Below are 15,817 nucleotides of genomic sequence, written 5' to 3'. Positions count from 1 at the left end.
CCTGTACAGGCCCAGCACCCTGTGGTCCAGGCCTCCCACTGCTGCCACACAGAGGAGCATGAGATGAACACGGTGAGCTCACCTTCAGTTCAGTTGGAGAAGTCTTATGGAATTGAAACCCCCGACTTTGAGATCATGGTTAGGCCATCATTTCCCTTTCAGGAAACCCACTCCCTGTAGAAAGGAGTCAGGGTTACTTTTGGCAAAAGTGTCTCCCAAAGACACGTTTTAGTTAGCCCTGAGTGAATGGACTGCCTTGTCTATGGGGCCAGGCATGATCGACGGTGTGGGGAGGCACTCTGGGTGTAGATGGACTTGGGTTGAAATGCCTGATCCATGATTTGGGGGGAGCGAGGTTATTCCCCTCATTCTATCTAATTGGGGTGATGAGAAAAGTCAACTTATTTTAGCAGTTCTGTATCACCTGGGTTTTCTGGTGCAAGTTGAGAGGCTGGCCTTGGCTAACCTGAGCAAGAGGGAACACATTAGAGGCATCTGGGGCTTGCAGCTGGAGGAGGCTGGGTGGAGCCTGGGAATGGTCCCAGCTGGCTACCTGGAGGGACCCTCCATGAGACACTTGGTCCTAGAGTTGCTGGTGAGAGGTCCATTTCCCCAAGGGAGTGCCCAGGTGGATGTGGGAGGACCACAGGCTTGCCCTGGGCTGATGCAGGGAGAGGGAGAGACTGGCCTTTGGGGCTTCCATGTGAGGTGACCACCAGGCTATTTTCCCTACACTTTGGTGGTGGGGATAAGGGGATCAGGACCAGGAAAATATCATCTTGAACAAGTTAGACAGTCAAAAGACCCCCAACACTGAGATGACACTGATATTGTAATTATCTGATGAGGATTTTAAAGTGGCCATCATAAAAATGCTTCAACAAGCAATTAAAAACATGCCTGAAACAAATGAGAAAATAGAAAGTCTCAGCAAAGAAATAGAAGATACAAAGAAGAACTAAATTGAGAATTTAGAACTGAAAAAACACAATAACTGAAATTTGAAAAATGTAGTAAATGGGCTCAAAGGCAGAATGGAGAAGACAGAGGAAAGAGTCAGTAAACTTGAAGATAGAACAAAAGAAATTACCTCATCTGAACAAGAGAGAGAAAATAGACTGAAAAAAAGAAAAGAAACGAAAAAAGAACAGAACCCCTGGTACCTGTGAAACTATAGCAAAAAATCTAACATTTGTTTCATTGGAATCCCAGAATGAGAAAAGAAAAAAAGTGGGGATTAAAAAGTATTTGAAGAAAAAATGGCTAATAATCTCCCCAATTTGGCAAAAGACACAAACCTAAAGATTCAAGAAACTGAGCAAAACCCAAACAGGATAAATCCAATGAAATCCACAGCAAGACACATGCTATGGACTGAATTTTGTCCTCCCAAAATGCACAAGTTGAAGTTCTAAACCGCCATGTGATGGTATTTGGAGGTGGGGCCTTTGGGAGGTTATTAGGTTTAGATAAGGTTGTGAGGGTGGGACCCTTATGATGGGGTTAGTGCCCTTATGAGAAGAGACACCAGAGAGCTCACTCACTCTCTCCCCACCACACGTGAGCACAGTGAGAAGGTGGCCGTCTTCAAGCCAGGAAGAGAGTGCTCACCAGAACCTGGCCATGCTCTCACACTGATCTCAGACTTCCAGCCTCCAGAACTGTGAGAAAATAAATTTCTGTGGTTTAAGCCACCCAATCTATGGTATTTTGTTATGGCAGTCTGAGAAGACTAAGACCACACCTAATTTTCAAACTTCTGAAAACTAAAGACAAAGAAAAAGTCTTGAAAGCAGTGAGAGAGAAATGATGTCTTACCTATGGGGGAAAAAAACCACTTGAATAACAGTGGATTTCTCATTAGAAACCATAGAAACCAGAAGTGGCACAACATTTTTCAAGTGCTGAAAGAAAAGCACTGTCAACCCAGAATTCTATATTCAGTGAAAATATCTTTAAAGAAGGAAGAGGAAATCAAGACTCTCAGATGAAGGAAAACTAAGAATTTGTCATCATCAGACCTACCCTAAAAGAATAGCTAAAAGAAGTTCTTGAGAGGAAAGAAATTACAAAAAAAAAAAAAAAAAAAAAAATCCTGGAACATCACAAAGGAAGAAAGAAAAACAGAAGAGTGAAAATATGAGTAAATACATTAACTTTTCTTCTCCTCTTGATTTTTCTAAATTATGTTTGATGGTTGAAGCTAAAATTATAACATTTTTGTCTGATAGTGGTTCCCAATATATGAAAAGGAAATATATATATATATATTTTTTGTGAGGAGGACTAGCCCTGAGCTAACATCTGATGCCAATCCTCCCCTTTTTTCTTGAGTAAGATTGGCCCTGAGCTAACATCCATGGCCATCTTCCTCTACTTTATATGGGACGCCACCACAGCATGGCTTAACAAGTGGTGCATCAGTGCATGCCTGGGATCCAAACCTGCGAACCCCGGGCCACTGCAGCGGAGTGTGAGCACTTAACCACTTGCGCCACCCAGCCGACCCCTGAGAAAAGGAAATATTGAAGACAATTATATTATTGACAGGAGAGGGTAAATGGACCTGAGGGGAGATAAGGTTCCTGCACATCACTCAAACTGTAAAATGTGGAGACAAGTAGACTTTGAGGTTATGTACATATAATGTCACACTTAGAACAAACACACAAAAAACCATACAAAGAGATACAGTGAAAAATACAGGTCAAAATGGAATAAAAAATGTTCAAGTCACCCATAGGAAGGTAAAAAAAAATGGAAACAAAAAATAGAGAGAACAGGAGATTGATATCAAGATGGTGGTGTAGGTGGATTGTGAACTCATGTCCTTCCATGGACACAACAGACTTACAACTACTCTTGGAACAATTACCCCTGAGAGAGAGCTGAAAACTGGATAAGAGGAACCCCTGCAACACGCAACTGTCCTGACTGAGGTGGAAGAGAAAGAAATTCCCTTCTGGAGAGAAAAAAGCCACCTTCACAAGCTGCAGTGCTTCACAGCTGCCCGGGAGCAATCCAAAGGTACACAGCCTTCCCTGGAGGAGTGGGGGACCTGAGTGGGGGAGCGTTGCCACTATGAGCATTTTTTGGACCCAGCACAACCTAGATGAGTGTCATAATATCTGGCCTTGCTGGCTACTAGCAACAACAGGAAATACCCGCAGAAAAGCTACCTGACAAAAAAAAGGCCAGCTCTTAAAGGGCCCATGCACAAATTCACCCATTTCGGAAAGCAACCTAAAATCACCAGAAAGAAAGATGCACAGTCCTTTGGTGAAAAGAGACTCACCTGATAGGCTCTGGGTGCATCTCAGTGAGAGGTGAGACCTCTCCAGGTACTGAGACATTGGCAGCAGCCATTGTTGTGACCTATGGGTGTGCTGACACTGATGCTGGCAGATGATGTTGGAGTCCTCCCCCTGAAAAATACAAGTAAAAATGGAGTCTCTCTGCTCAAGGTCTGCCTCACCCACTAGAGCACTGATTTAATCCAGCTGAGCCAGGGCAGGCAGCCCACCCTAGGGACTGGCCCCACCCAACAACAAGCCCTCAGGCAGCTTGTGGGCCTGCATAGGTGCAGTGCCTGGAAACTCTGCAGCCGAGTGAGTGGGACCACCTCTGTGTGGCAGGGCATGCATGAGGAGTGGGTGAAGTGTGTGGGGCATTGGTGGAGTGTATGGGCCCTCTGCTGTGGGGCAACTGGGTCTGCTTCAGGGTGTCAGGGTGCACACATGGGGCAGGACTGTGTTGATGGTGTGTGTGGCCCTGTGGGTGGTGGGGTTGTCAGCTGCAGAAGACTTGTGCTTCTCAAACAGCCACATAGGAGATTGCCCCCACCTTCCAAAGCCTGAAACAATTGGGTGCTGCACTGCCTGGGGCCAGCCCCACCCAGCTGCAATCCTGAGAGAACTGACAAGAGCCTTATAGGCCAGAGGCCTACAGCAATTGTAAGCCCCTGAACCTAAGAACCAGCCACGCTGGGGGCCTACTCACTTAACAGAAAAAGTGCAACAGGAATGTGCTATTAGACCTTGCAGCCAACTGTGCGGGGGCTCCGCACACCTGATAAAGAGACTGAAGGGTCCATAGCTACACACAGCTGAGCATTACAACCAGCCGACCAGGGAGACAGCTCAGCCTCCCTGGGCATCTATAGCAAGAGCAATCTTGCCACAACAGAAGGACACATGTTGCCCACACAGGGGTTACTCCTGGAACATTTGGAACTGGTGATGAGAGGGAAGCACATTGCTGGGCCTTGTATGGCATCTCTTACATAAGGTCACCTCTCCAAGATCAGGAGACATAGCTGACTTACCTAATACATAGATACAAGACCAGAGAAAGAGGCAAAATGAGGAGACAAAGGAATACATTCCAAGTAAGGGAACAGGACAAAACCCCAAGAAAAGAACTAAATGAAACAGAAATGAGCAACCTACCTGACAAAGAGTTCAAATAAAGAGTCATAAGGATGCTCACTGATCTTTGGAGAAGAATGGATGAATTCAGTGAGAATATCAACAAAGAAATGGAAAATATAAAAAAGAGCCAATCAGAAATGAAGAAGACAATACTGGAAATGAAAAATTCACTAGACGGACTCAAAAGCAGAGTAGAGGATACACAAGAGCAGAACAGTGAGCCGGACAAAAGACTAGAGGAAATCACCCAAGCTGAACAGATAAAAGAAAAAAGCATTAAAAAGAGTCAGTAGAGTCTAAGGGACCTCTGAGACAACATCAAGCACACTAACATCCATGTTATAGGTGTCCCAGAAGGAGAAGAGAGAGACAAAGGGGCAGAGAATCTATTCAAGGAAATAATAGCTGAAAACTTTCCTAACCTAAGGAAGGACACAGACATCCAGGTATAGGAAGCACAGAGAGCACCAAACAAGATAAGCCCAAAGAGGCCCACACCAAGACACATCATAATTAAAATGTCCAGATTTAAAGATAAAGAGAGAATCCTAAAAGCAGCAAGAGAAAGACAACAAGTTATATAAAAAGGAAACCCCATGAGGCTATCAGCTGACTTCTCAGTAGAAGCCTTACAGGCTGAAAGAGTGTGGCACAATATATTTAAAGTGCTAAAAGGGAAAAACCTACTGCCAAGAATACTCTACCCAGCAAGGTTATCATTCAGAATGGAAGGACAGATAAAGAGTTTCCCAGACAAGCAAAAATTAAAGGAGTTTATCATCAAGAAACCAGTCTACAAGAAATGCTAACAGGACTTATTTAAGGGGGAAAGAGAAGACCACAAATAGGGAAAAATTATCTATTTCCATAATAAGAAGGTAATGGATATAAACATGCAAAAAAGAGGTTAGATATGATATCAAAAACATAAAATGTGGGAGGAGGGGAGTAAAAGAGTAGAGCTTTTAGAAAGAGGTGAAACTAAGGAGACCATCAACTTAATATAGATTGCTATATATGTAGGTTATTTATATGACCTCATAGTAATCACAAACCAGAAACCTGTAATAAATACACAAAAAATTAAGAGAAAGGAACACAAACATAATACTAAAGAAAGCCATCAAACCACAAGGGAAGAGAGCAAGAGAAGAAGAAAAGAATAGAGAACTACTAAAACACCCAGAAAAAAAGTAAACAAATGGCAATAAGTACATACTTATCAATAGCTACTTTAAATGTCAATGGACTAAATGCTCCAATCAAAAGGCATAGGGTGGCCAACTGAATAAAAAAACAAGACCCATATATATGCTGCATACAAGAGACACACTTCAGACCTAAAGACACTCAGAAACTGAAAGTGAAGGGATGGAAAAAGATACTCGAAGCAAATGGAAATAAAAAGAAAGCTAGGGTGGCAATACTTATATCAGACAAAATAGACTTTAAAACCATAACAAGAGACAAAGAAGGGCACTACATAATGATCAAGAGAACAATCTAACAAGAGGATATAACACTTGGAAATATCTATGCACCCAACATAGGAACACCTAAATATATAAAGCAATTATTAACAGACATAAAAGGAGAAAGAGACAGAAACACAATAATAGTAGGGGACTTTAACATTCCACTTACACCAATGGATAGATCATCCAAACAGAAGATTAATAAGGAAACATTGGCCTTACACGACACACTAGACCAGATAGACTTAGTAGATACATACAGAGCATTCCATTCAAAAATTGAAGAATACACATTCTTTTCAAATGTACATGGAACATTCTGCAGGATTGATCACATTTTAGGCCAAAAGCAAGTTTCAATAAATTTAAGAAGATTGAAATAATACCAAGCATCTTTTCTGACCACAATGGTATGAAACTAGAAATCAACTACAGAAAGAAAGGCCACAAATATGTGGAGATTAAACAAAATGCTACTGAACAATGATTGGGTCAATGAAGAAATCAAAGGAGAGAAGAGGAGTCAAGATGGCGGCGTAGGCAGACTCTGAATTCACCTCCTCCCGTGGACACAGCCAATTTACAACTACTCGTGGAAAAATTACCCCTGAGACAGAACTGAAAACTGGATAAGAGGAACTCCTGCAACAACGGACAATCCTAACTGGGGTAGAAGAGGCAGAGACTCCCTTCTGGAGAGGAAAAACGCCGCCTTCACAAGCCGCCAGCGTCACGGCCGCCGGGAGCAGCTCACAGGTACGCAGCCCTCCCTGGAGGCGCGGGGTCCTGAGCCGGGGAGCGCCCCCGCTGTGGGCATTTTGTGGACCCAGCACAATCGACACCAGTGGCATAATGTCTGACTTTGCCTGCTACTAAAGCATTGGGTAGCACCCCCAGAAAACCCGGTTCACAAAGAAACTAAAACTGGCTCTTAAAGGGCCCGTGCACAAACTCACCCGTTCCAGAAAGCATCCTAAAATCACCAGAAAGAAAGGTACACAGTGCTTCGGTGACAAGAGACTCACCTAATAGGCCCTGAGTGCATCTCGGTGAGGGGTGAGACCTCTCCAGGGACTGGGACATTGGCGGCGGCCATTGTTGTGGCCTGGTGTGAGCGTGCTGACACAGACGCCATTGGAGTTCTCCCTGAGACCTGCTAGCCCAGGGTCTGCTCCACCCGCTAGAACACCGATTTAATCCAGCTCAGCCAGGGCAGGCAGCCCACCCTAGAGACTGGCCCCACCCAACAACAAGCCCTCAGGCAATGTGTGGGCCTGCATAGATTGGTGACTGGATTCTCTGCAGCCTGGCAACTGAGCTGACTTGAGCGGGGCAGGGTGTGCACAAGGAGCGGGTGGAGAGTGTGGGGTGGTGGCAGAGTGTGTGGGGCTCCCGCCGTGGAGAGACTGGGTCCGCTTGGGAGGTCGGGCGCCACACGGGCAGGACTGTGTTGACTGTGTGTGTGGACCTGTGGGCAACAGGGCTTGTCAGCTGCAGAAGACTTGTGCTTCTCAAAGACCCACATAGGAGGTTTGCCCCACCTTCCAAAGCCTGAAACAATTGGGTGCTCCTGTGCCTGAGGGCAGCCCCACCCAGCTGCAATCCTCAGAGAGCTGACAAGAGACCTAATAGGCTAGAGGTTTACAGCAATTGTAAGGCCCTGAGCCTAACAACCTGCCACAGTGGGGGCCTACTCACTTAAAAGAAATACTGCAACACAAATGTGGTATTAGAACTTACAGCCAACTGTGCTGGGGCTCCCCACACCTGATAAAGAGACTGAAGGGCCCACAACAACTACAAGCAGCTGAGCATTACAACAGCTGGCCAGGAGCATAACTCAGCCTCCCTGGGCGCCTATAGGGAGAGCTAATAGGCCACAATAGAAGGACACACGTAGCCCACATAGGGGTCACCCCTGGAACATTGAGAACTGAGGGAAGCACACTGGAAGCCTCCTAAGGCATCACTTACATAAGGTCACCTATCCAAGAGCAGGAGACGTAGCTGACCTACCTAATACGTAGACACAAGCACAGGGAAAGAGGCAAAATGAGGAGGCAAAGAATACATTCCAAGTAAGGGAACAGGACAAAACCCCAGAAAAGGAACTAAGTGAAACAGAAATGAGCAACCTACCCGACAGAGAGTTCAAACTAAGAGTGTTAAGGATGCTCACTGATCTGGGGAGAAGAATAGATGAACTCAGTGAGAATGTCAACAAAGAAATGGAAGATATAAAAAAGAACCAATCAGAAATGAAGAATACAATACTGGAAATGAAAAATTCATTAGAGGGACTCAAAAGCAGAGTAGAGGATACAGAAGAACGGATCTGTGAGCTGGAAGAAAGACTAGAAGAAATTACCCAAGGTGAACAGGTAAAAGAGAAAAGAATTAAAAAGAGTGAGGACAGTCTAAGGGACCTCTGGGACAACATCAAGCGCACTAACATCCATGTTATAGGTGTCCCGGAAGGAGAAGAGCGAGACAAGGGGGCAGAGAGTCTATTTCAAGAAATAATAGATGAAAACTTCCCTAACCTAAGGAAGGAAACAGACATCCAGGTACAGGAGGCACAGAGAGCCCCAAACAAGATAAACCCAAAGAGGCCCACACCAAGACACATCATAATCAAAATGTCCAGATTTAAAGATAAAGAGAGAATCCTAAAAGCCGCAAGAGAATGTCAAGTTACATACAAAGGAAACCCCATAAGGCTATCAGCTGACTTCTCAGCAGAAACCTTACAGGCTAGAAGAGAATGGCACGATATATTTAAAGTGCTAAAAGGAAAAAACTTACAGCCAAGAATACTCTACCCAACAAGGTTATCGTTCAAAATGGAAGGAGAGATCAAAATTTTCCCAGATAAGCAAAAATTAAAGGAGTTTGTCACCAAGAAACCAGTGTTACAAGAAATGTTAAAGGGACTGATTTAAGGGGAAAAGAGAAGACCACAAATAGGAAAAATTATCTATTTCCACGATTAGAACGTAATGGATACAAATGCACAAAAAAGAGGTTAGATATGATATAAAAAACACAAAAGGAGGGAGGAGGGTAGTTAAAGAGTACAGCTTTCAGACAGAGGTCAAACTAAAGTGACCATCAATTCTGTATAGAATAAGTAAGGAACAGAGAAGGACTACTAAAACACTGAGGGAAAAAAAAAAAAAGTTAAAAAATGGCAGTAAGTACATACTTATCAATAGCTACTTTAAACGTCAATGGACTAAATGCTCCAATTAAAAGGCATAGGGTGGCTGACTGGATAAAAAAACAAGACCCATACATATGCTGCATACAAGAGACACACTTCAGACCTAAAGACACTCACAAACTGAAAGTGAAGGGATGGAAAAAGATACTCCATGCAAATGGCAATGAAAAGAAAGCTGGGGTAGCAGTACTCATATCAGACAAAATGGACTTTAAAACAAAAACTGTAAAAAGAGACAAAGAAGGGCATTACATAATGATCAAGGGAACAATCCAACAAGAGGATATAACACTTGTAAATATCTACGCACCCAATGTAGGTGCACCTAAATATATAAAGCAATTATTAACAGACATAAAAACAGAAATAGACAGTAACACAATAATAGTAGGGGACTTTAACACTCCACCTACACCAACGGATAGATCATCCAAACAGAAGATCAATAAGGAAACATTGGCCTTAAACGACACACTAGAACAGATGGACCTAGTAGATATATACAGAGCATTCCATCCAAAAACCAAAGAATACACGTTCTTTTCAAATGCACATGGAACATTCTCCAGGATTGATCACATATTAGGCCACAAAACAAGTCTCCATAAATTTAAGAAGATTGAAATAATACCAAGCATCTTTTCTGACCACAACGGTATGAAACTAGAAATCAAATATAGGAAGAAAATCAGAAAAGCCACAAATACATGGAGATTAAACAAAATGCTACTGAACAACGACTGGGTTAACGAAGAAATCAAAGAAGAAATCAAAAAATACCTGGAGACAAATGAAAATGAAAATACAACATGCCAGAATTTATGGGATACAGCAAAAGCGGTTCTAAGAGGGAAGTTTATAGCAATACAGGCCTATCTCAACAAACAAGAAAAATCTCAAATAAACAATCTAACAATGCACCTAAAGGAACTGGAAAAAGAAGAACAAACAAAGCTCAAAATCAGTAGAAGAAGGGAAATAATAAAAATCAGAGCAGACATAAATGAAATTGAGACCAAAAAAACAAAAGAAAAAATTAATAAAACCAAGAGCTGGATCTTTGAAAAGATCAACAAAATAGACAAACCTTTAGCTAGACCCACCAAGAAAAAAAGAGAGAAGGCACAAATAAGTAAAATCAGAAATGAAAGAGGAGAGGTTACAACAGACACCTCAGAAATACAAAAGATTATAAGAGAATACTATGAAAAACTATATGCCAACCAATTCGACAATCTGGAAGAAATGGATAAATTCTTAGAATCATACAACCTTCCAAAACTGGATCAAGAAGAAGTAGAGAATTTGAATAGACCAATCACCAGTAAGGAGATCGAAACAGTAATCACAAACCTCCCCAAAAATAAAAGTCCAGGACCAGACGGCTTCCTGGTGAATTCTACCAAACATTCAAAGAAGACTTAATACCTATCCTTCTCAAACTCTTCCAAACAATTGAGGAGGGGGAAGCTCCTAACTCATTCTCTGAAGCTGACATTACCCTGATACCAAAACCAGACAAGGACAACACAAAAAAAGAAAATTACAGGCCAATATCACTGATGAACATCGATGCGAAAATCCTCAACAAAATACTAGCAAATCGCATACAACAATACGTTAAAAAGATTATACACCATGATCAAGTGGGATTTATTCCAGGTATGCAGGGATGGTTTAACATTTGCAAATCAATCAACGTAATACACCACATTAATAAAATGAAGAACAAAAATCACATGATCATCTCAATAGATGCAGAGAAAGCATTTGACAAGATACAGCATCCATTTATGATAAAAACTCTGAATAAAATGGGTATAGAAGGAAAGTACCTCAACATAATAAAGACCATATATGAGAAACCCACAGCTAATATCATCCTCAATGGTGAAAAACTGAAAGCTATCCCTCTAAGAACAGGAACCAGACAAGGATGCCCACTGTCACCACTCCTATTTAACATAGTACTGGAAGTCCTAGCCAGAGCAATCAGGCAAGAGAAAGAAATAAAAGGGATCCAAATTGGAAAGGAAGAAGTGAAACTGTCACTATTTGCAGATGACATGATTTTATATATAGAAAATCCTAAAGAATCCACCAGAAAACTTTTAGTAGTAATAAACGAATATGGTAAAGTTGCAGGATACAAAATCAACATACAAAAATCAGTTGCATTTCTGTACACTAACAACGAAGTAGCAGAAAGAGAAATTAAGAATACCATCCCATTTACAATTGCAACAAAAAGAATTAAATACCTAGGAATAAACTTAACCAAAGAGGTGAAAGATCTGTACACCGAAAACTATAAAACATTTCTGAAAGAAATTGAAGAAGACACAAAGAAATGGAAAGATATTCCGTGCTCTTGGATTGGAAGAATTAACATAGTTAAGATGTCCATACTTCCTAAAGCCATCTATAGATTCAATGCAATCCCTATCAAAGTTCCAACAACATTTTTCACAGAAATAGAACAAAGAATTCTAAAATTTATATGGAACAACAAAAGACGCCGAATAGCTAAAGGAATCCTGAGAAAAAAGAACAAAGCTGGAGGTATCACACTCCCTGATTTCAAAATATACTACAAAGCTGTAGTAACCAAAACAGCATGGTACTGGCACAAAAACAGACACACAGATCAATGGAATAGAATCGAAAGCCCAGAAATAAACCCACACATCTATGGACAGCTAATCTTTGACAAAGGAGCCACGAACATACAATGGGGAAAAGAAAGTCTCTTCAACAAATGGTGTTGGGAAAACTGGATAGCCATATGCAAAAAAATGAAAGTAGATCCTTACCTTACACCATACACAAAAATTAACTACAAATGGATTAAAGACTTGAATGTAAGACCTGAAACTGTGAAAGTTCTAGAAGAAAACATAGGCAGTACGCTCTTCGACATCGGTCTTAGCAACATCTTTTCAAACACCACATCTGACCGGGCAAGAGAAACAATAGAAAAAATAAACAAATGGGACTACATCAAACTAAAAAGCTTCTGCACAGCAAAGGAAACCATCAACAAAACGAAAAGACAACCTAACAATTGGGAGAAGATATTTGCAAACCATACATCTGATAAGGGCTTAATCTCCAAAATATATAAAGAACTCATGCATCTCAACAACAAAAAAACTACCAACCCAATTAAAAAATGGGCAAAAGACCTGAACAGACATTTCTCCAAAGAAGATATACAGATGGCCAACAGACACATGAAAAGATGTTCAAAATCACTAATTATCAGGGAAATGCAAATCAAAACTACAATGAGATATCACCTCACGCCCGTCAGAATGGCTATAATTAACAAGACAGGAAACAACATGTGTTGGAGAGGATGTGGAGAGAAGGGAACTCTCATACACTGCTGGTGGGAGTGCAAACTGGTGCAGCCACTATGGAAAACAGTATGGAGATTCCTCAAAAAATCAACGATAGAACTACCATATGATCCAGCTATTCCACTGTTGGGTATTTATCCAAAGAACTTGAAAACACCAATTTGCAAAGGTACATGCACCCCTGTGTTCATTGCAGCCTTATTCACGATAGCCAAGACTTGGAAGCAACCTAAGTGCCCATCAAGGGACGAATGGATAAAGAAGCTGTGGTATATATACACAATGGAATACTACTCAGCCATAAGAAACGACTTAAATCCAGCCATTTGTGACAACATGGATGGACATTGGGGGTATAATGCAAAGTGAAATAAGTCAGAGGGAGAAGGTCAAATACTGTATGATTTCCTTCATTAAGTAGTAGATAATAACAACAATAAACAAATACATAGGGACAGAGATTGGATTGGTGGTTACCAGAGGGGAAGGGGGGAGGGAGGAGGGTGAAAGGGATAATTCGGTACATGTGTGTGGTGATGGGTTGTAATTAGTATTTTGGTGGTGAACATGATGTAGTCCATGCAGAAATAGAAGTACAATGATGTACACCTGAAATTTTTACAATGTTATAAACCAATGTTACAGCAATAAACAAAAAATTAAAAAAAAAAAAAAGAAATCAAAGGAGAAATCAAAAAATACCTGGAGACAAATGAAAATGAAAATACCACATGCCAGAATTTATGGGATACGGCAAAAGCGGTTCTGAGAGGGAAGTTTATAGCAATATGGGCCTACCTCAACAAACAAGAGAAATCCCAAATAAACAATCTAACGGTACACCTAAAGAAACTGGAAAAAGAAGAACAAACAAAGCCCCAAATTAGTAGAAGGAGGGAAACAATAAAAATCAGAGCAGAAATAAATGAAATAGAGACTAAAAAAACAACAGAAAAAATCAATGAAACCAAGAGGTGGTTCTTTGTAAAGACAAAAACAAATTTACAAACCTTTGGCTAGACTCACCAAGAACAAAAGAGAGAAGGCCCAAATAAATAAAATCAGACATGAAAGAGGAAAAATTACAACGGACAGGTCAGAAATACCAAAGATGATAAGGGAATACTATGAAAAGCTATATGCCAAAAAATTGGATAATCTAGAAGAAATGGATAAGTTCTTAGAATCATATAATCTTTCAAAACTGAATCAGGAAGAAATAGAGAATTTGAATAGACCAATTACCAGTAAGGAGATCAAAACAGTAATCAAAAACTTCCCCAAAAATAAAAGCCTGGGGGGCCGGCCCGGTGACGTAGCGGTTAAGTTCACGAGCTCTGCTTTGGCAGCCCGGGGTTTGCAGCTTTGGATCCCGGGCATGGACTGACGCATCGCTTGTGAAGCCATGCTGTGGCAGCGTCTCATATAAAGCAGAGGAAGATGGGCATGGATGTGAGCCCAGGGCCAATCTTCCTCAGCAAAAAGGGGAGGATTGGCAACAGATGTTAGCTCAGGGCTAATCTTCCTCATAAAAAAAAAAAATAGCAAAAGCCCAGGACCAGACAGCTTCCCTGGTGAATTCTACCAAACATTCAAAGAAGACTTAATACCTATCCTTCTCAAACTCTTCCAAAAAATTGAAGAGGAGGGGAAGCTTCCTAACTCATTCTACAAAGCCAACATTACCCTGATACCAAAACCAGACAAGGACAACACAAAAAAAGAAAATTACAGGCCAATATCACTGATGAACATCAATGCAAAAATCCTCAACAAAATACTAGCAAATCGAGTACAACAATACATTAAAAAGATCATATTCCATGATCAAGTGGGATTTATTCCAGGGATGCAGGGATGATTCAACATCTGCAAATCAATCACCATGATACACCACATTAACAAAATGAAGAATAAAAATCACAGGATCATCTCAATAGATGCAGAGAAAGCATTTGACATGATACAGCATCCATTTATGATAAAAACTTGTAATAAAATGAGTATAGAAGGAAAGTACTTCAACATAATAAAGACCATATATGACAAACCCACAGCTAATATCATTCTCAATGGTGAAAAACTGAAAGCTCTCCCTCTAAGAACAGGAACCAGACAAGGATGCCCACTTTCACCACTCCTATTTAATATAGTATTGGAAGACCTAGCCAGAACAATTAAGCAAGAAAAAGAAATAAAAGGGATCCAAATTGGAAAGGAAGAAGTGAAACTGTCACTATTTGCCGATGACAGGATTTTATATATACAAAACCCTGAGGAATGCACCAACAAAACTTTTAGAAATAATAAGTGAATAGGGTAAAGTTGCAGGATACAAAACCAACGTACAAAACTCAGTTGCATTTCTATACACTAACAACAAAGTAGCAGAAAGAGAAATTAAGAATACAATCCCATTTACAATTGCAACAAAAAGAATAAAACACCTAGGAATAAACTTAACCAAAGAGATGAAAGACCTGCACACGAAAACTACAAAACTTGTTGAAAGAAATTCGAGACACAAAGAAATGGAAATATATTCTGTGCTCTTGGATTGGAAGAATTAACACAGTTAATATGTCCATACTTCCTAAAGCAATCTATAGATTCAATGCAATTCCTATCAAAGTTCTGACAACATTTTTCACAGAAACAGAACAAAGAATCCTAAAATGTATATGGAACAACAAAAGACCCCAAATAGCCAAAGGAATCCTGAGAAGAATGAACAAAGCTGGAGGTATCACAATCCCTGACTTCAACATATACTACAAAGCTGTAGTAACCAAAACAGAATGGTACTGACACAAAAACAGACACACAGATCAATGGAATAGAATCTACAGCCCAGAAATAAACCCATACATCTATGGACAGCTAATTTTCGACAAGGGAGCCAAGAACATACAATGGAGAAAGGAAAGTCTCTTCAATAAATGGTGTTGGGAAAACTGGACAGCCACATGCAAAAGAATCAAAGTAGATCATTATCTTACTCCATACACAAAAATTAACTCAAAATGGATTAAAGACTTGAATGTAAGACCTGAAACTATGAAACTTCCAGAAGAAAACATAGGCAGTACGCTCTTTGACAGTGGTCTTAGAAACATATTTTCAAGTACCATGTCTGAACAGGCAAGGGAAACAATAGAAAAAATAAACAAATGGGACTACATCAAACTAAAAATCTTCTGCATGGCAAAGGAAACCATCAACAAAACGAAAAGACAACCTAACAATTGGGAGAAGATAGTTGCAAACCATATATCTGATAAGGGGTTAATATCCAAAATATATAAAGAACTCATACAACTCAACGAC

At 40.7% G+C, this 15,817-nt stretch overlaps 1 protein-coding gene across 5 annotated transcripts in view; it reads right to left on the bottom strand.

The window, feature by feature from the left end:
- The window catches only part of LOC147915244 (uncharacterized), a 35,658-nt gene that overhangs the window by 4,672 nt on the left and 15,169 nt on the right, over positions 1–15,817 (bottom strand). For 3 of the 5 annotated variants that reach the window (XR_015554242.1, XR_015554243.1, XM_087438899.1), the window contains exons 1-3: positions 6,931–7,017; positions 3,296–3,425; positions 83–174 (exon numbers count right to left, since the gene is read on the bottom strand). The gene's annotated coding sequence lies outside the window, so the exon portion shown is untranslated. Of the gene's footprint in view, positions 1–82; positions 175–3,295; positions 3,426–6,930; positions 7,018–15,817 lie in introns of those variants that run through there. The other 2 variants (XM_087438900.1, XM_087438901.1) reach the window with 2 other exon arrangements.

This window comes from Ceratotherium simum, chromosome 14, assembly GCF_057802395.1.
Source record: "Ceratotherium simum simum isolate JZ-2026a chromosome 14, ASM5780239v1, whole genome shotgun sequence".
Lineage (NCBI taxonomy): Eukaryota > Metazoa > Chordata > Mammalia > Perissodactyla > Rhinocerotidae > Ceratotherium > Ceratotherium simum.
Note: the sequence above shows the minus strand (reverse complement) of the source record. Positions and strands in the feature narration are given on the sequence as shown.